This window comes from Rutidosis leptorrhynchoides, chromosome 2, assembly GCF_046630445.1.
Source record: "Rutidosis leptorrhynchoides isolate AG116_Rl617_1_P2 chromosome 2, CSIRO_AGI_Rlap_v1, whole genome shotgun sequence".
Lineage (NCBI taxonomy): Eukaryota > Viridiplantae > Streptophyta > Magnoliopsida > Asterales > Asteraceae > Rutidosis > Rutidosis leptorrhynchoides.
In genome coordinates, this window is record NC_092334.1 from 658874827 (window position 1) to 658897392 (window position 22566).

Consider the following 22566-nt stretch of genomic DNA (forward strand, 5'->3'; position numbering starts at 1 on the left):
CATATTTAATCAGAAACAACTGAATATGAGGCAGCGTAGGTGGATTGAATTATTGAATGATTACGACTTTGAGATTCGTTACCACCCGGGGAAGGCAAATGTGGTAGCCGATGCCTTGAGCAGGAAGGACAGAGAACCCATTCGAGTGAAATCTATGAATATAATGATTCATAATAACATTACTACTCAAATAAAGGAGGCACAACAAGGAGTTTTAAAAGAGGGAAATTTAAAGGATGAAATACCCAAAGGATCGGAGAAGCATCTTAATATTCGGGAAGACGGAACCCGGTATAGGGCTGAAAGGATTTGGGTACCAAAATTTGGAGATATGAGAGAAATGGTACTTAGAGAAGCTCATAAAACCAGATACTCAATACATCCTGGAACGGGGAAGATGTACAAGGATCTCAAGAAACATTTTTGGTGGCCGGGTATGAAAGCCGATGTTGCTAAATACGTAGGAGAATGTTTGACGTGTTCTAAGGTCAAAGCTGAGCATCAGAAGCCATCAGGTCTACTTCAACAACCCGAAATCCTGGAATGGAAATGGGAAAACATTACCATGGATTTCATCACTAAATTGCCAAGGACTGCAAGTGGTTTTGATACTATTTGGGTAATAGTTGATCGTCTCACCAAATCCGCACACTTCCTACCAATAAGAGAAGATGACAAGATGGAGAAGTTAGCACGACTGTATTTGAAGGAAGTCGTCTCCAGACATGGAATACCAATCTCTATTATCTCTGATAGGGATGGCAGATTTATTTCAAGATTCTGGCAGACATTACAGCAAGCATTAGGAACTCGTCTAGACATGAGTACTGCCTATCATCCACAAACTGATGGGCAGAGCGAAAGGACGATACAAACGCTTGAAGACATGCTACAAGCATGTGTTATTAATTTCGGAAACAGTTGGGATCGACATCTACCGTTAGCAGAATTTTCCTACAACAACAGCTACCATTCAAGCATTGAGATGGCGCCGTTTGAAGCACTTTATGGTAGAAAGTGCAGGTCTCCGATTTGTTGGAGTGAAGTGGGGGATAGACAGATTACGGGTCCGGAGATTATACAAGAAACTACCGAGAAGATCATCCAAATTCAACAACGGTTGAAAACCGCCCAAAGTCGACAAAAGAGCTACGCTGACATTAAAAGAAAAGATATAGAATTTGAAATTGGAGAGATGGTCATGCTTAAAGTTGCACCTTGGAAAGGCGTTGTTCGATTTGGTAAACGAGGGAAATTAAATCCAAGGTATATTGGACCATTCAAGATTATTGATCGTATCGGACCAGTAGCTTACCGACTTGAGTTACCTCAACAACTCGCGGCTGTACATAACACTTTCCACGTCTCGAATTTGAAGAAATGTTTTGCTAAAGAAGATCTCACTATTCCGTTAGATGAAATCCAAATCAACGAAAAACTTCAATTCATCGAAGAACCCGTCGAAATAATGGATCGTGAGGTTAAAAGACTTAAGCAAAACAAGATACCAATTGTTAAGGTTCGATGGAATGCTCGTAGAGGACCCGAGTTCACCTGGGAGCGTGAAGATCAGATGAAGAAGAAATACCCGCATCTATTTCCAGAAGATTCGTCAACACCTTCAACAGCTTAAAATTTCGGGACGAAATTTATTTAACGGGTAGGTACTGTAGTGACCCGAACTTTTCCATGTTTATATATATTAATTGAGATTGATATTTACATGATTAAATATTTCCAACATGTTAAGCAATCAAACTTGTTAAGACTTGATTAATTGAAATATGTTTCATATAGACAATTGACCACCCAAGTTGACCGGCGATTCACGAACGTTAAAACTTGTAAAAATGACATGACGATATATATATGGATATACATATGGTTAACATGAGATTATGATAAGTAAGTATCTCCATAAGTATATTAACAATGAGTTATATACATATAAACAAGACTACTAACTTAAGGATTTCGAAACGAGACATATATGTAACGATTATCGTTGTAACAACATTTAAATGTATATATATATCATATTAAGATATATTAATATATCATAATATCATGATAATATAATAATTTAACATCTCATTAGATATAATAAATAATGGGTTAACAGCATTAATTGAGATCGTTAACTTAAAGGTTTCAAAACAACACTTACATGTAACGACTAACGATGACTTAACGACTCAGTTAAAATGTATATACATGTAGTGTATTTAGATGTATTAAAATACTTTTGGAAGACTTCAAGACATATATCAAAACACTCATACTTAACGAAAATGGTTAAAGTTACTTTCACATTCTTTTCTTTCATCAAGAATTCTAGTCGTATTTTTACCCGTATTATACACAGCTTCAAAACGTACTTACTATGGGTATATACCAATAGGAACTAGCATGGGATTCCACTCTTGATTATGTCATGTATGACTAATCAATTTTAACTTCTACCATGAGCTAGTCAACTAACTAGAACTCCTTTTAACCCCACTCACCACTCACCAATTACCACTCATCATTCACTCCATTTCACTTCCAATTCTCTTTCTAATTCTCTCTCAACACACCCACACTATTATGAACGTATTTTTCCAGTAATTAATCATCATCTTCATCAAAAATCACTTCAAGAATCAAGCTATAATCATCATAGGAAGAACACTTCAAGAACACTTCAAAAATCCCTTCAAGTTTACTAAATTACTTCCAAGCTTTCTAATCCATTCCAAGTAATCATCCAAGATCAAGAAACCTTTGTTATATACAGTAGGTTATCTTTCTTATTCAAGGTAATATTCATATTCAAACTTTGATTCAATTTCTATAACTATAAACTATCTTAATTCGAGTAAAAATCTTACTTGAACTTGTTTTTGTGTCATGATCCTACTTCAAGAACTTTCAAGCCATCCAAGATCCTTTGAAGCTAGATCATTTCTTGTCACTTCCAGTAGGTTTACCTACTAAACTTGAGGTAGTAATGATGTTCATAACATCATTCGATTCATATATATAAAACTATCTTATTCGAAGGTTTAAACTCGTAATCACTAGAACATAGTTTAGTTAATTCTAAACTTGTTCGCAAACAAAAGTTAATCCTTCTAACTTGACTTTTAAAATTAACTAAACACATGTTCTATATCTATATGATATGCTAACTTAATGATTTAAAACCTGGAAACACGAAAAACACCGTAAAACCGGATTTACGCCGTCGTAGTAACACCGCGGGCTGTTTTGGGTTAGTTAATTAAAAACTATGATAAACTTTGATTTAAAAGTTGTTATTCTGAGAAAATGATTTTTATTATGAACATGAAACTATATCCAAAAATTATAGTTAAACTCAAAGTGGAAGTATGTTTTCTAAAATGGTCATCTAGACGTCGTTCTTTCGACTGAAATGACTACCTTTACAAAAACGACTTGTAACTTATTTTTCCGACTATAAACCTATACTTTTTCTGTTTAGATTCATAAAATAGATTTCAATATGAAACCATAGCAATTTGATTCACTCAAAACGGATTTAAAATGAAGAAGTTATGGGTAAAACAAGATTGGATAATTGTTCTCATTTTAGCTACGTGAAAATTGGTAACAAATATATTCCAACCATAACTTAATCAACTTGTATTGTATATTATGTAATCTTGAGATACCATAGACACGTATACAATGTTTCGACCTATCATGTCGACACATCTATATATATTTCGGAACAACCATAGACACTCTATATGTGAATGTTGGAGTTAGCTATACAGGGTTGAGGTTGATTCCAAAATATGTATAGTTTGAGTTGTGATCAATACTGAGATACGTATACACTGGGTCGTGGATTGATTCAAGATAATATTTATCGATTTATTTCTGTATATCTAACTGTGGACAACTAGTTGTAGGTTACTAATGAGGACAGCTGACTTAATAAACTTAAAACATCAAAATATATTAAAAGTGTTGTAAATATATTTTGATCATACTTTGATATATATGTATATATTGTTATAGGTTCGTGAATCAACCAGTGGCCAAGTCTTACTTCCCGACGAAGTAAAAATCTGTGAAAGTGAGTTATAGTCCCACTTTTAAAATCTAATATTTTTGGGATGACAATACATGCAGGTTTTATAAATGATTTACAAAATAGACACAAGTACGTGAAACTACATTCTATGGTTGAATTATCGAAATCGAATATGCCCCTTTTTATTAAGTCTGGTAATCTAAGAATTAGGGAACAGACACCCTAATTGACGCGAATCCTAAAGATAGATCTATTGGGCCTAACAAACCCCATCCAAAGTACCGGATGCTTTAGTACTTCGAAATTATATCATATCCGAAGGGTGTCCCGGAATGATGGGGATATTCTTATATATGCATCTTGTTAATGTCGGTTACCAGGTGTTCACCATATGAATGATTTTTATCTCTATGTATGGGATGTGTATTGAAATATGAAATCTTGTGGTCTATTGTTACGATTTGATATATATAGGTTAAACCTATAACTCACCAACATTTTTGTTGACGTTTTAAGCATGTCTATTCTCAGGTGATTATTAAGAGCTTCCGCTGTCGCATACTTAAATAAGGACGATATTTGGAGTCCATGCTTGTATGATATTGTGTAAAAACTGCATTCAAGAAACTTATTTTGTTGTAACATATTTGTATTGTAAACCATTATGTAATGGTCGTGTGTAAACAGGATATTTTAGATTATCATTATTTGATAATCTACATAAAGCTTTTTAAACCTTTATTGATGAAATAAAGGTTATGGTTTGTTTTAAAATGAATGCAGTCTTTGAAAAACGTCTCATATAGAGGTCAAAACCTCGCAACGAAATCAATTAATATGGAACGTTTTTAATCAATAAGAACGGGACATTTCAGTCGAAGTCCAGACTCACTAATGCATCTAAACAACTATTAGTTAGACACACCAATGCAAGACCTGGTTCGCTAAGACCACCGCACTAATCCATCTGGACGAAGTCTTCAACAGTTGGTCTCTTTGCGAGGTTCTGACCTATATATGCCATGAACGACTCCATGTAATATAAGCAAATGCACAGCGGAAGATTTCTTTCATACCTGAGAATAAACATGCTTTAAAGTGTCAACCAAAAGGTTGGTGAGTTCATAAGTTTATCATAAAACAATAAAATTCATCATTTTGATAGACCACAAGATTTAAATCCTGCATGGTACAAATGGGCCCGAATCTTATACCCACCTGTAATGTACATGCGATATCTTTTAAATACAGTACACCTTTATCATGTACGCAACCATTTTTCATAAATCTTAGTAACCGTACACATATCTCGTATACAAAATATCATACACATAACTTGTGTATAAAACATCATTCTCTCGATACATAACATTCACTTCAATTGGTGGCATTTATCATGTCCACATAATTCAATGGTGGAAATTATCATGTCCACATAATTCAATGGTAGCAATTATCATGTCCACATAATTCAATAATAATCCGCAGAACTTCTGTCTGCATAATAATTCATTCGAGGAATGTTTTGCTTGTGTCTATCTCGTCAAACATTTATAAAAGCATTTCATGTATTCTCAGTTCAAAATATATTTCAAAAGCATTTAATAAAGCAGTTGTAAAAATAGCGCATGTATTCTCAGTCCCAAAAGTAAAGAGTAAAAGGGAATCAAATGAACTCACGGATATAAATATTGCAAAAACAGTTATTTAAACATTGCATTTATTCTCAGCCCAAAAATGTAATGAGTAAAAGGGAGCAAATGAACTCACTTAATGTATTTTTTAGTAAAAATACATATGGCTATATTGAACAATGCAGGGTTGGTCTCTGATTCATGAACTTATATCATTTGGATATTTATTAATACACTTAACTGCAATCGAATAAGTTTATTTATATATAATTTATTAATCATATCCTTTTTATATTAATAATATATATGTCTCATATATTTTTTTTGTATATGAAAATATTGATTTTTGTTATGTTATATGTATTATATAGGATATATATATATATATATATATATATATATATATATATATATATATATATATATATATTATGTGTTTGTCACTAATAGTAATTATAATATATCTATCTATTTAGTTATAATGATAATAATAATAATAATACTTCGTTTAAAAGTTCATAACCATGATTATTCTTATATCATAATTATTTTTCATGTTCAAGTTCAAATTATAACCTATGATTATTGATCGCCTTTTTATGAAAAGAATCTTCGTAACACATCTATTAACTTTACATTCATGTTCTAAAACTTACACATTTTATAATCTTTTATAATATGACACATAGTTTTCATTATATTCGTAACCAATTCTTAATACTTATAATAGTAGTAATAAAAATCTAATATTAATATTAATGATGATAATAATTATAATAATAATACTAATGACTATAATACTTGTAACTAGGGTTATGTAAAAAAAAATAGCTAATACTTGTATTAGTAATAATAATAACACTAACAATTAATGTTCGTACTACTTAGTAATAATAATAATAATATTAACAATAAGAATAATAATAATACTAATCTTAATATTAATAATGATTATGATAATAATAACAATAAATAATAATGGTCATAATAACAATAATACTAATAATAATAATACTAATAATAATAATGATAATAAAAAAAATGAAGATTACAACCTTTGAAGAAAACTTTAAAAATATTTCGCCACTGAAGAGAATTGAACCCGCTACCTCTCGCACACCCGACAACACCCACGAACCACCCAACTGCCGGCTGCTTTTCTGTTTTATATCCATTCTTAATTTTATTTATCTCGTTATCCATTAGTAATTTAGTTAGTTCAAGTGACAAGCCCATTAGAACGTAAGTGGCCCAACAACAATCCGATCCAACAGCAAAATAATCGGCCCAAAAGTTAGTTCATAGGATTCAGTTTCTTTTTCTTTATTGTGCTTCTAATATTCCATCCGATTAAAAAACTTAAACAATAACATCATCACTTTAATACCCGGTATCATCACAGTGACATCATCGTGATTTATTTCCATCATCGCTATCATAAACATCATTGTCCTCATATCATTTTCATGATCATAACATAATTATCAAATTCGTAATCCTAATCTATCACCTTATCATCTATTCGGCCAAAACAATAACATATACTAGTTTTCAGCCCAAATAGAATTTGAATTTATGGAAGCCCAACAAACTAATGAATTTCGACCTAATAAAGAGAAATGAAATCACGGCCCATCTTGTTGAAGTTTATCTCCACTCATCTGATTAACAGTGAAATGAAGTAATAGGCTGTAATAGAAGTTTGGGATGGATTTGATTTAAATACATAATCAGAAGTAATATAGTCACGAGTGGTTATTAGGGATTGGCCCTACAAACAACTAAAAGAAATATAAAAACCGCATCAATTACATCCACTTGGTTTAGTAGTTGTCGGCCAGATAACTTCTATATGTATTAGCTGTACCAACTTGCTTTAATAATTATCAAGTGGGTTATACTTTAATAGTATATGAAAGCAACTAGGGAGGTAGTAATAATTCACAATTTAACGTCACTCTTCTTCATCAATCATGTTATCTTTAACCGCCATCCTTATCATTTTCAGTTCCAAATAGAAAAGGGAGAGGGTGTTTGGCATTCGGTTATTTGCAGTAAGACAAGGACAAGGAAACTTACGTTTAATAGCAGTAACCATCAAGGATTTGTAGTTTTTATGGTGTGCTCGTGGGTGAGATGATTGAGATATTTGCAATTTAACGAGAGGAAAGAAATAATATTGAACACGACCCTAGTAGAAGTGAACATGAAGTTTACTAGTTGTTGTCGAATTAAAACAGAAAAAGAAACAGCAGTGTGGGAGTGGTCGATGGTTGAGGTTATGAAGTGGTCATGGGTGGTGATTTAAATAGTTACCGGAAGGTGATCAAGGTGTTCAAAGATGATGAAAGTCGATGGTGATCCAGTTCAAAGGTAATTGGGTTGATTCAAGCCAAAATAGGAGTCGAACGTTAACGGAAGTTATGTTTGTTTGGCGGTTCAGCTGTTGCAGAGGTGGTTCCCGGTTGAGAAGAGTGGCTAGGTCGATATGAGGTGTGGATGGGATTATGGAGATAGATATTTGTGATATTATGTAATGCATTATATGTAAATGTCTATGTATATTATATATGTATAGATAATCGATACATGAATGAATCAATTAGTCAAAAGGAAAATAGTAATCATGTAATAATATTTGAATGATTGATGCGCGTATATGATATACGATTGAGACAGAAAACATATAACACAATATCCTTCTTGCATTAGGTAGAGTAAATAATTCAAGAGTATTTGAACATATTGGAGTGTTTTGTAGTGGCATTATGGGGAACAGACAATCACGAGAAGATCAAAAAGAAAATGAAACGGATATAGATGGATAACCGATTATGTACCTTTTATCTGTTTATATGTATTTATATTATATTTAATATTAATAATTAATAATTATAATAATAATAATGTTAATGTTAATTGTAATAGTAATAGTAATAATAATAATAATCATAATAAAAATAATAAGAATAATGATATTTATTAATAATAATGTAAATACTAATATTTATAATAATAATAATAATAATAATAATAATAATAACATTAGGGATAATAATAATAAGTTATATCTTAATAAAAATGACAATACTTATAATAATTTTAATAATCTCAATCATAATATTAGTAATATTAATAATAATATAGCAAAATAAATGTTTCAAATTATTATATATATATTGGTAAATAAATACATATGTATTTAAAGATATATATATATATATATATATATATATATATATATATATATATATATATATATATATATATATATATATATATATATATCTTTAAATACATATGTATTTATTTACCAATTGTCGTTCGTGAATCGTCGAGAAAGGTCAAAGGGTAATTGATTCCATGTAAATAGTTCAAAAATTGTGAGACTTACTATAACAGACTTTGCTTATCGTGCCGGAAACATATAAAGATCAAGTTTAAATTTGGTCAGAAATTTCCGTGTCGTCACAATACAGAGATGGGTGATGGTGACCTAATAGGTTCTAGGTCTTGGTCTGTAGCACCAATGGTTTGAGTAACTATTTGGCGGATGATCGGTGTTGAAGTCCTAGATCTAGTTACGCGTTGGGTTGGCAGAGTCTGAATCATCTCATCTGGGATATAACGTGTCCACTTCTTCGGTAATTCGGGAGATGACTCAGTTGCTGATGAATTGGTGTCACTGCTCTCAGGTGTTGTGGAAAGGATTTTTTCAATCCTAGGTGAACTAGGTTCCCTGATCCTCACGGGTTAAGCTTGTTGAGCTACTGATGTTTTGCGAGGTGTATATGAAATAGCTTATATTTTACTAGGAAAAACTATTAAATACGATACAATTTTACACAAGATATTTATTTATTTATAGAATGGATATACTTAAACCTTGCTACAACACTTATAGGCAGTGTACCTAATCGTACAGTAGTGTAGTTTTTAGTAAGTCCGGTTCGTTCTACAGGGAAATCTTTTAAACAAAGCTTAACGCTATATTAGTTTAAATAAAAATACAAATATATATATATATATAAGTAATATTATTATTATAAAAGGGGGTTTTTACCGTTTAATGACCGGTTTGTCGATTTTTAAAACTTTTAGTCGCAGTTAAAACCTAATGTAAAATATTGAATAAATAAAAGACTTAATTTAAAGCGTAAAGTAAATAACGATAATGAAATTGCGATAAATAAAAGTGCGATAAAATAAACTTGCGATAATTAAAAAGTACGTTAATTAAAAGTGCAATTAAATACAATAACAATAAATAAAAGTGCGATAATTAAAAGTGTAATTAAATATGAAAATAAAGGAATTATGCTTATTTAAACTTGCGTAATCATGATGTTTGACGTGTTGATTTTAGTTTATTCCCATGGGTTAATTGTTCTTTGTCCTGGATTATTCAATATGTCCGTCTGGTTTTTTTGTCCATAACAGTCCATCAGTCATAAATATAAAGTGCGAGTGTCCTCGTCAAATTATCCTTATACCCGAAGTCAAATATTCCAACTAATTGGGGACTTAAACTGTAACAAGGTCTTAATACTTTGTTTAATAATTACACCAGGATATCGACTGCGTGTAACCCAAGGTTTTAATACTTTGTTATCAATTATGCCAAGTGTCCTTGTACATAATTTCACCCCTGTTTTAATAATTCCATAGACTATTAATCCATTCCCGTGTCCGGTTAAATGAACGATTATTCGTACATATAAATATCCCGCCCATCGTGTCCGATCGAGTGTATATGGTTATTTATAGGGACGTCCAATTGTAAATCTTTATATTAAAATTAACAAACTATCATTTAGTTAAACAAATATAAAGCCCATTAATAGCCCATAGTCTAATTTCCACAAGTGTCGTTCTTTTGTCCAAACCCCAATTATGGTGCAAAGCCCAATTACCCAATTTTAATATTTTTAGCCCAACATCATGATAACTTCGGTATTAAATAAGCATAATAATAACTTAGCTACGAGACATTAAATTAAAAAGGTTGAACATAACTTACAATGATTAAAAATAGCGTAGCGTTACACGGACAGAATTTCGACTTACACCCTTACAACATTCGCTAACATACCCTTATTATTGGAAATTAAAATTAAAATTAATATATATATATATATATATATATATATATATATATATATATATATACACGTTGAGAGAGTTGGATGGATGGATATATTAAACTGAACCAAACACGTGAATTTATAAGGCTGTGGCCAGAAAAAGGGGCTCATGCGATCGCATGAGCTTTGCCCTTCAAGGCCATGCGATCGCATGGCCAGCTGGGGAGGCTCACATGTGGTTGTTTTCTTCTGCCGACGGTTTTATAATATAATATAATATATATATTAATTTTAAGAATTAATTATATATTATATTATATTCATGTGCATAGTTGACTTGTAATTTTTAGTCCGTTGCGTCGAGCGTTGAGAGTTGACTCTGGTCCCGGTTCCGGATTTTTGAACGTCCTTGCGTACAATTTAATATCTTGTATTTTGTGTTTCGAATCTTGTACTCTTGTAATTTTGAGACGTTTCTCATCAATAATTGGAACCTCTTTGATTGTATTTTGTACTTTTGAGCTTTTTGGTCGTTTGCGTCTTCAATTCGTCGAATCTGTCTTTTGTCTTCACCTTTTATTATTTAAATGAATATCACTTGTAAATAGAACAATTGCAACTAAAAGCTTGTATTTCTTGAGGGATAATGCTATGAAATATATGTTCGTTTTTAGCATTATCAAATATTCCCACACTTGAGCGTTGCTTGTCCTCAAGCAATATAGTCTTGAAATATACTAGAATCACTTCTTTATTCTTCACACTTTGTACATCAGTGATTTCTATACGGCGGTATAAACAATGGTAGTAACGATGTGGTTTACAGTCCCACATGACTATAAAAATTTAGATCCTTTAAGGAAATTGGATCTTTATGAAAACATTTGATCTTTTGAAAATTAAATCTAGCTTTTACCCTAGATAAGTTTTCCGGAATAACCCTTCACCGGTGTTTGCAAATTCTTTTTGTGGGTTTGGTGGGTTTCAGATTTGAAAATTTTAGCTCAAAACTTGTGGTTTTGTGTCACCCACTTGCTAACCTTGTATTAGGAAAGCAACACATCCAGTATACTTGCTCTGAATATTACCTTTCGGTAAACTACCGTCCGGTTTGTAAAGGAAAGCGTTGAACAAGCAACTGTTAAGGCAATGTCCCCTGACATGCTTTTAATTATGGTCTATAACGTGTCGGACGCAATTACTATCCTTTGTAGGAGCAATAGTAAAGCTCACCCTTATAATTTTCTGGTCTGGCACAAGGTCCTGTCTTTGACCATGCTATGCAACCACCGTTCTTACGGTTGACACCCGATTTGGTTCAGGTGACCTAATGAATTCTAGGTGAATTCCTAGGATTTTACGTTCAATGGTAATGAACGCATTGAAAATGCGTTTTCAGAAAACAAATCGGTTTGCAATTTTGATCAAAATATTTTCTCGTTCAAGCTCGAGTTTTAGATATCATTGAATTCCATGAGTTTGTAATTCTCAATCTTTAAGGTCAATCTCAAGGATTGAGTAATATCAGTCTTAAAAGCTGATTTTTGATCTTTAAAGGAGATTATCCTTTCTGGGGATCTGATTCATTAGTCTTATACAGTTAATTTGCACGGCGTCCTCCCCATTTTACAAGACAGATCCTCTCATGGTTAGGATAAGTCTGACCACTTGGCGACCCTGTTTGTTACTGAGGTCCGTGGATTTTCTGCAAATTTTAGAGATGACTTTTCTAGATTTTTCGTCAACCTACAGCTGGTCTGGACGACAACTTCATGACCTAAATCAAGAAGCGCGTTTCTTTTTCGGAAGACTTTACTTCCTTTTAATGATGGAATTGATTCATCGTGTAGATCCATCTTTCTTTCAAATATATTACAGTAAATCGGGTAAAACTGTTTAGTTTAGTCCAAAGCAAAAGTATCTTCAATTATTTGTTACAGAAATATGTGACATACGTTTAAGATAACTTGGTAAATTTTCCCACACTTGACTTTTATTTTCCTTTTTATTGTCCTCTATTCCATTTTAAATGAATTCTAACACTTTGGTTTGTTTCTCAATTTATGTCCTTTCCGAGGTAACAATAATTTCGGTGTTAACACCTAGTTTTATCGTTCATAAATATGTATAAACATGATTTTGAGTTCATTTAATTGAAAATTTTGAAGAATTTTACTAGAATTGGATAGTCAGTATATAAGACTAGGGCTGTTCTTTATTATCAGAGAGCACTAGATTCTAATACAACTACTGCGTTACTAGTATTTTTAATGGTAACTAAGTGTTTAAATCAAAAAAATTATAAAATTTGAAAGAATTTAACCCCTTCCCACACTTAAGATCTTGCAATGCCCTCATTTGCAAGAAATCAGTAACAATTTAAATTATTGAGGGTGATTAGCGTAGAAAAATGATTAAATTTTACCAAAGTTTCCAAACATATTGGCGTTTGTTTGCTGAATGATAAATGGTGCACATCATTTGTTCATTCCGTCTTGTTGTTACATCACATTTGTTTTTCGTTTTGTCGTCAAAAGTACTAGCTTTTGCTGAACTTAATGCCAGTCTTTGAAAACGCGCTGTTTTACCCTGTTTTGTACAATCGATAATATATATACAATACAAATATAAACATGCATGGCAATTTGAAATGGGACTTAAAATCCCACTTTCAAATCCTAAATGTGAAATATTAGTACACAATAATAATAAAAATGATAAAAATTACATAAAAATATCCAATAAAATAAGTTTAAACATGAATAATTAAAAAGATAAAAACATAAAAATAACCAATGGAACTAAATCAGTCTGGATAGGGGTTCCAGTTCATCTCGTCAGGTGGGTTCCATTGTTGGTTATAGGTGTTCTGATAGGCTTGGTTATAGTCATACCGGTTAAAGGGTGGTCGGATGTCGGGGTTGTGTGGCGGAAAATGAGCAGGTCGAGTAGGCACGTAATTATTTGGTACCTGATATGATAGCTGGCTCATGATTTGGTGTTGATGAACTACCCAGCTATCGTGTTGGCGTCGCCTATAATCCTCGTATACTCGTTCGGAGTTCCACTGCTCGTACATACTATGTCTGGCGGCGCTCGTCATTGCTTCCTCATCTATACGAACGTGGACGTCAAGAATAGCATCTCCAAAGACTTCTCTAATGTTTTTCGCTTCCTCCATTTCCTCGTCTGAGCCTCTCTCTACCTGAGGATGATTACCTTCATAGGGAATTGCCTGGTTGCATCTACTCTTCAATACCTTAGCACCCGTATAAACCCGCAATCCTATGGTCTCATCCTATTCTCTACAAACCTGTAATGGACCCCCTTAGTTCCTATCAACACCTAAATACTCTCCAATGAGAGTAACAAAAATACCTCCTCCTATTATACTCCCGTCCTGCATTCCTTCTACCATTTTAGATAAATAAAAAACAACACAGTAAGGGATATTAACAAAGCTTCTCGGGTCTCGAATACACTTTAGGTAAAATAAATCATGTAAGGTCATTTTCTCCTTATTGTGACCTCTCTGTGTAATCAAGTTAGCCAAAAATCTATGAATTACAAGAAGCTCGGCTTTGTTACTATGTAAGTAGGAGTGTTTTCCTCCCAGTGTAAAAACATTATAGTTTGACATACGCCTCCAAACGGCGTTTGTATCAAAGTTCCTATCTACCCTTTCACCACGATAAATCAAACTCATACAATCGGGTAGTAGTAATTCACTAGGAGTGTAAATCTGTAATGCCCTGGCCATGTCCATCATGGACATTCTGTACATCCTACCGCCAAGGATAAATCTAAGAAAACTTCTATCATCTAACCTATCTACATCTACATTTAACGCTATAGTACTCATCAGCTCAACACACCATTCCTTATATACAGGTCTAGGAATGGTGAAAAGACGTTCCCAATCTGTAAAAGAAGAACTACCATAACTTTGAATCAAATGCTGTCTAACACGGTCAGCTAGATGGACCGTTTCCAAAGGATTCCAATCAATTACCCTCGGCACCTCTACCTCTTTTGTTACCAATTTAAATTTATTACTTTGATATGCCGGGTAATCTCTCCATCGTCTATCGAATCTCAGATTAGGATGCAACGTGTGTTCCGGAATCGTTGGGTATTCTACAGGTGGATGTGGCGGAAATACTATGAATTCATTAGGTAACTGTAGCAGATCATAATAAGGTACGTGCTGATCAGGCTGATGTTGTGGTTCCTGTTGTGGTTGTTGTTCAGGTTCATATTGCATTTCTGGTTCTGGTTCTGGAGCTGGAGCAGGCTGTCTAGATGATGATGATCCTGAACCTCCAGTATCGGCTCTCTGCAAAACACATTAAACACAAAGTTTGTGCATCCAAATATGCATTAGTGTTAGCAAAATAACAACTTAAATTAACCACAATAACATGTTAAATCAAACTTAAACTTATACGCATTTTTACAATTTTTACAATTCTACACTTTTTTAAATAAGCACATATGAAAATGTAGATAAAGTTCATAAGCATTTAACTCAAATAACATGTCAAAATAGTCATTACTAGCAATTAAACAAGTCTCAAATGGCAAATATATCAAATTAATCATGTTCATGAATTTTGCACCTAAAAAGTCCACTTTAATCTTCAAAAATCATGTTTAGGATCAATGTTTGGATCATTTAGCTACCTAAACATGTTACACTACTTAATTTAGTAATAATTCATGAAAAAATCGGCCATAACCTATTTATATCAAAAAGCCCCAAATTGCTCAAGAACACAAACTCTAGATTTCTAAACACTTTGAAGTTTTTGGCTTCAAATCATGTTAAATAGCATTAATCTAGGTTATACATGCATAAAATACTATCAATTTAACACTAATTACACTAGAAATTAACAAAATTGCATTAGGTAAAATATTGGTAATTATCACAAAAACTAGGAATTTATAGAGTTTAGGGGTGTAATTTTTACCTTTTTGCTGAAGAATGCGAATCTAGGCATGATTAGAGCAAGAAATTTGACGAATTACGGTGAAAATTTGCGAATTTTAGAGATTATTTTGGGGTATTTTCGTATGTGTGTGTGTGGAGTGGTAAAGAACACAGCTCGCTGAGAGTTTTTGATCTGGCCAGTTTTCCAGCCTCATGCGATCGCATGAGGTTGGTGAGTAAACCCCATGCGATCGCATGGGGAGCCGGGTACAGTAATTTCAACTTTTTTTTTTTAAATAAAACCTTATACTTTATAAAATATATAATTAATAAAATTTTAAAAATTTGTTTCTTTTTAGGATGAGGGCGTTTCGGATCGTTGTCCTAGTCCGTCCCTCGACAAAAATTTTAAAATTTATCACTTTTAAGCGCGAGTTTAAAAGCAAAGATTTTTGGGTTTTTTAATGTTTTTGGCATACTTTAATTCAATAAGATTAAAAATAATGATAATAAAAGTTCTCGTCCCTCCCTTGGGTAGAGCAATTTCGGTTCAACGATCTACTCTTCAACTCACGACGAATTTTAAAAATTATATTTTTAACTTAGCAAAATAAAGTAAATTTTTGTTTTTAAATTTACACCAAACTTAAATTTAAAATGCATAAAATTAAAAATTCATATTAAAAATTCACACCAAACTTAAATTATATTTTTGTTTTCATACAAATTTATATTAAAAATATTAATTTTTCAAATATTTACAATTTTAAATATATTGATTTAAGCAAGTTTACAATATTATTTTAATATTAATATATTAATTTTAAAAACAAAGTAAAAATAAAATTAAAAATCTTTTTGGTCTTTTATCCCACTTTAATCAATCAAATATTATCAAAAATATACGCCCCTCTTTTCGGTAAAGTAATTTCGGTTCAACGACCTAATTTAACTCATGACGAATTTTTGAAATATTTTGGGTTGATTGATTAAAGATATTTATACCTTAAGAATAAACGGTAAATTTCGCAGTGAGGTAGTAAATTTTTGTATGATATCAATAATTTCGGTCGCAAGACCTAATTTTATCGAATACCAATTTAATACTTTATAGCGAACAAATTAGCGTTTCTTATCAAAAGGTTAAAAATAAAAATAAAAATTGAAAACTGTACATACTTACCTGTGAAATAGATTTCTTAGTGATATGCTCTAGCTCACTCATAAGATAGTCGGACTAATTGGTTTTCCATAGCTACATAGGTGTAACCTCGAGCATTCAACGTTTTTTCTTCTAAACATATGAATGGTCCGTCTCTGCATAAAGTAACAAATTCGGTGTTTGAATAGGTTTGATTATTTGAACATTTACCTTCATGTGACCATTTTCCACATTTGTGACATCTTTCAAGGTGTCGTGCTCTTCTTTTCGCTACGGATTTTAATTTTTCTTTACCAAATTGTAACTTATTATTTTCGTTACTGGATTCTTTTCTTACTCCGTCCAATTTTTCTCTGATTAATGATACTATTTCACTTGGAAGGGTGTCATTATTACATTTAGTAATCAAAGCGTGTAGCATTAGACCATGGTTTAATTCACAGGAAGTCTTCATTTCGAAAAACCTAAAAAAAATAAAAATTCAGAATGGAGGGAGAAGAGTAGTTCTTTAGGGTCTGCTAGGGAAAGACCATTCGGGTTCCATTTTCGAGAACTACACGAAAACAGAAAATCTAACTCTAACAGAAATACATATTATCCTTTAAAGACTTGATTCTCCCCACACTTAATTAGCTGTGGTATCGAAATTGTGATTAACTTCGTTGTCAACTTCCATCGGACTATCTATGTAATGTTTAACTCTGTGACCATTAACCTTAAATTCAATCCCATTTGAATTTATCAATTCTACTATTCCGTACGGGAAAACTCTTTTGACTATGAATGGTCCAGACCATCTTGATTTCAATTTTCCAGGAAATAGCTTGAATCGTGAATTGAAAAGAAGAACTCTGTCTCCTTCTTTAAATTCTTTTGAACTTCTGATTCTTTTATCATGCCATTTCTTCGTTCTTTCCTTATAGATTAACGAATTTTCGTATGCTTCTTGTCTTAATTCTTCTAATTCGTTTAGTTGACTTAATCGTAGACGTCCGGCTTCATGTACATCAAGATTACATGTCTTCAAAGCCCAAAATGCTTTATGTTCAATTTCTACTGGAAGATGACATGCTTTTTCGTAAACGAGTTTAAAAGGTGTGGTTCTAATTGGAGTTTTGTAGGCTGTTCTAAAAGCCCAGAGTGCATCCTCCAATTTTATGGACCATTCCTTTGGATTTGATCCAACGGTTTTCTCTAAAATACGTTTAAAGCTCGGTTGGTATTTTCAACTTGTCCACTTGTCTGTGGATGATATGCGGTGGATATTTTATGAGTTACTCCATATCTTTTAAGAACATTCTCAAGTTGATTATTACAAAAATGAGTACCCCGATCACTTATTAAAGCTTTCGGTGTTCCAAACCTTGCAAAAAGACGTTTTAAAAAGTTGACTACAACTCGTGCATCGTTAGTTGGGAGAGCTTGTGCTTCCGCCCATTTAGATACATAATCAATGGCTACGAGAATATAGAGATTATTATGAGATTTTGGAAATGGACCCATAACGTCAATACCCCAAATGTCAAATACTTCACATACTTGAATGACATTTTGTGGCATTTTATCACGTTGACTTATTTTTTCGGCCCTTCGACAAGCATTACAGGATTTGCAAAGAAGGTGTGCGTCTTTGAAAATTGTAGGTCAATAGAATCAAGCATCATAAACTTTCTTGCTGTGAGTTGAGGCCCATAATGCCCTCCTGTTGGTCCTGTGTGACAATGGTTTAAAATTTTACTAGCTTCATCTCCGAATACACATCGGCGTATTATTCCATCGGGACAACTTTTAAACAAATGTGGATCTTCCCAGAAATAGTGTTTTATATCACTAAAGAATTTCTTTTGTTTTTGGTACGACAATCCTTTTTCAAGGAATCCACAAACTAAATAGTTTGCATAGTCTGCAAACCATGGAATTTCATTATAATCTATCTTCAATAGATATTCATCAGGAAAGTTGTCTTGTATGGTCGATTCATTTAGAACTTCTATTCAGAATTTTCAAGACAATAAAGATGATCAGCGGCGAGATTTTCTGCTCCCTTTTTGTCTCGGATTTCAATATCGAACTCTTATAAGAGTAAGATCCAACAGATTAATCATGGTTTGGCATCTTGTTTCGAAAATAGGTATCTAAGAGCAGAATGGTCAGTATAGACCACTGTTTTAGCTAGAACGAGATATGATCGAAATTTGTCAAAAGCAAAGACAATAGCAAGGAGTTCTTTTTCAGTAGTTGTGTAATTTGTTTGTGCTCCTTGTAACGTCTCACTAGCATAATATATAGGTTGAAATCTTTTTTCAATCCTTTGTCCTAAAACGGCTCCCATTGCAAAATCACTTGCATCGCACATAAGTTCAAATGGTAGATTCCAATTTGGAGTTATCATAATCGGCGCATTAGTGAGTTTTTCTTTAAGAATATTAAAAGATTTGATACATTCATCTGAAAAGATGAATGGAGCATCCTTTTCTAGGAGTTTATTCATAGGAGTGGCAATTTTAGAAAAATCTTTTATGAAACGTCGGTAAAAACCGGCATGCCCTAGAAAACTCCTAACTCCTCTAACATTGGTGGGATGTGGAAGTTTAGCAATTACATCTACTTTAGCTCTATCCACTTCAATTCCTTCCTTTGAAATTTTATGTCCAAGAACGATGCCTTCTTTAACCATGAAATGGCATTTCTCCCAATTAAGAACTAGATTTGATTGTTCACATCTAATAAGCATTCGTTCAAGATTAACTAGACATGATTCAAATGTATTACCGAAGACTGAAAAGTCATCCATGAAAACTTCCATGCATTCTTCTATCATGTCATGAAAAATCGCCATCATGCACCTTTGAAAGGTTGCAGGGGCGTTGCAAAGTCCAAATGGCATGCGTTTGTAAGCAAAAGTACCATAAGGGCACGTGAACGTGGTTTTTTCTTAGTCCTCGGGTGCTATTGAAATTTGAAAATATCCGGAAAAACCATCAAGAAAACAATAGTAACTATTTCCGGCTAATCTTTCCAACATTTGATCAATAAAAGGTAAGGGAAAGTGATCTTTTTTGGTGGCGTCATTTAATTTTCTATAATCAATACATACACGCCATCCTGTTACAGTCCTAGTAGAAATAAGCTCATTTTTCTCATTTGTGATGACAGTCATGCCACCCTTCTTAGGTACACATTGAACTGGGCTTACCCATGGACTATCAGAAATTGGATAAATTAAACCTGCATCAAGCAGTTTAATAATTTCTTTCTTAACAACATCTTGCATATTAGGATTTAGTCTTCGTTGGCGTTGCACATACTTTTTATGACCTTCTTCCATAAGGATTTTATGTGTGCAATACGAAGTACTTATTCCTTTAATATCATGAATCTTCCATGCAATGGCTGGTTTATGAGCTTTCAACACAGAAATGAGTTGAGATTTTTCATTTTTAGTAAGAGAAGACGATATTATTCAGGTAACTCTAATGTCGGAGGTTCTTCTATCGATGATTTATATCGATATCTATCTTCTTCTTTTAGCATTTGAATTTCTTCTGTTGTTGGTTCATATCCATTAGCCATAAGTGTAGCTAACATTTCAGTTTCATCAATTGGTTCAGTTCCTTCTCCTAAAGAACATTCTCCTGTTCCTTGTAATTCTAGAAATTCTTCTAACAATTCTGCATGTGAATCTATAGTTTGAATATAATAGCATGTATCATCTGCAGATTGCGGTTGTTGCATTGCTCTATCAACTGAAAAGGTAACACTCTCGTCCTCTATACTTAGGGTCAATTTCTTACCAAACACGTCTATCATTGCTTTAGCCGTGTTTAAGAATGGTCTTTCTAATATGAGAGGAACTTGAGAATCTTCTTCCATGTCCAGAACAATAAAATCTACTGGAAATACTAAAGTACCAACTTTAACTAGCATGTTTTCCATTATCCCTCTAGGATATTTTATTGATCGATCGGCTAGTTGTATACTTATTCTTGTTGGTTTCAATTCTCCAAGGTCTAGTTTAGCGTATAGTGAATACGGCATTAAATTTATACTAGCACCTAAGTCTGCCAATGCTTCTATTGAACTAAGACTACCCAGAAAACATGGAATTGTGAAACTTCCTGGATCAGATAGTTTTTCTGGTATCTTATTCAACAGCACTGCTGAACAATTAGCATTCATAGTAACAGTCGAGAGTTCTTCCATTTTCTTTCTATTCGAGATTAGATCTTTCTGAAATTTAGCATATCTAGGCATTCCTGAAATCACATCAATGAAAGGAAGATTTACATTTATCTGTTTAAACATATCCAAGAATTTGGATTGCTCGGCTTTAAGTCTCTCTTTTCTCATTTTACTTAGGTAAGGAAGTGGTGGTTGGTATGGTTTAACATAAGGTTTTGCCTTAACTGTGTTATCTTCATTAACCTTTTCAACTACCGGTTCTTTTTCCTTATCTTGTTCAGGTTGTGGTTCTTGTGGAGTAGGAATAGCTTTCTCAGAAATTACAGGTATTTCAGGTGGTTTAAGTGTAATACCACTTCTTATGGTAATGGCTTTAGCTGTTTCATTCCGGGGGTTAGCATTTGTATCACTAGGTAGACTTCCCGGTTTTCTTTCACTTATCAACCTTGCTAGGTTACTTACTTCTTGTTCCAAATTTTGAATAGAAGCTTGTTGATTTCTAAATGCTTGAGCGTTTTGTTCATTGGTTTGTTTCTGGGATGTGAAAAACTGTGTTTGAGATTCAACTAGCTTCGTCATCATATCTTCTAAATTCGGCTTTTTATCATCGGTTTGTGGTGGTTTGTTTTAAAAATTAGGTCTTTGCTGATTGTAAGTATTATTAGATACTTGTTGATTGCTAGGACCTTGTTGGTTGTTGTATGGAACATTTCGATTATAATTCTGGTTTTGATTGTAAATCGGTCTTGGAGGTTGATAATTATTCTGATAATTATTTCCAGACCTTTGGTTTATGTATGAAACATTCTCTCTTTGTTCCATTGTTAGTTCAATACTGAGACAATCTTTTGTTAAATGTGGTCCTCCACACTGCTCACAACTAATTCGTATTGAGTGGATATCTTTAGTCATCTTTTCCATTCGTCTCTCGACAGCATCTATCTTTGCGGAAATGGAATCTAAGTCATGGCTAGAATCGGCTCTAGCTGCTTTAGATGATCTAACGATATCTTTTTCTTGGTGCCACTCATGTGAGTGGGAAGCAGTGTTATCAATAATTTTATAAGCATCAGTTTCTGTTTTCTTCATAATGGAACTACCAGCTGCTATGTCTATGTCTTTCCATGTAGTGATGTCGCATCCTTGGTAGAATATTTGTACTATTTGACAAGTGTCTAAACCATGTTGCGGACATCCTCTTAATAACTTACCAAATCTTGTCCATGCCTCATATAGAGTTTCATTTGGCTTTTGTATGAACGTAACAATTTCTCCTTGAAGTCTTACGGCTTTAGATGCCGGAAAGAATTGTTTAAGAAATTTTTCAACTAAAACGTCCCATGTATCAATCGCCCCTTCAGGTAACGATTCCAACCAATATTTGGCTTCTCCCTTTAAAGTCCAGGGAAATAACATGAGATATATCTGTTCATCCTCCACTTCTCTTATTTTAAATAGAGTGCAGATCCTATTAAAGGTACGAAGATGCTCGTTTGGATCTTCCTTCGGCGCACCACTAAATTGGC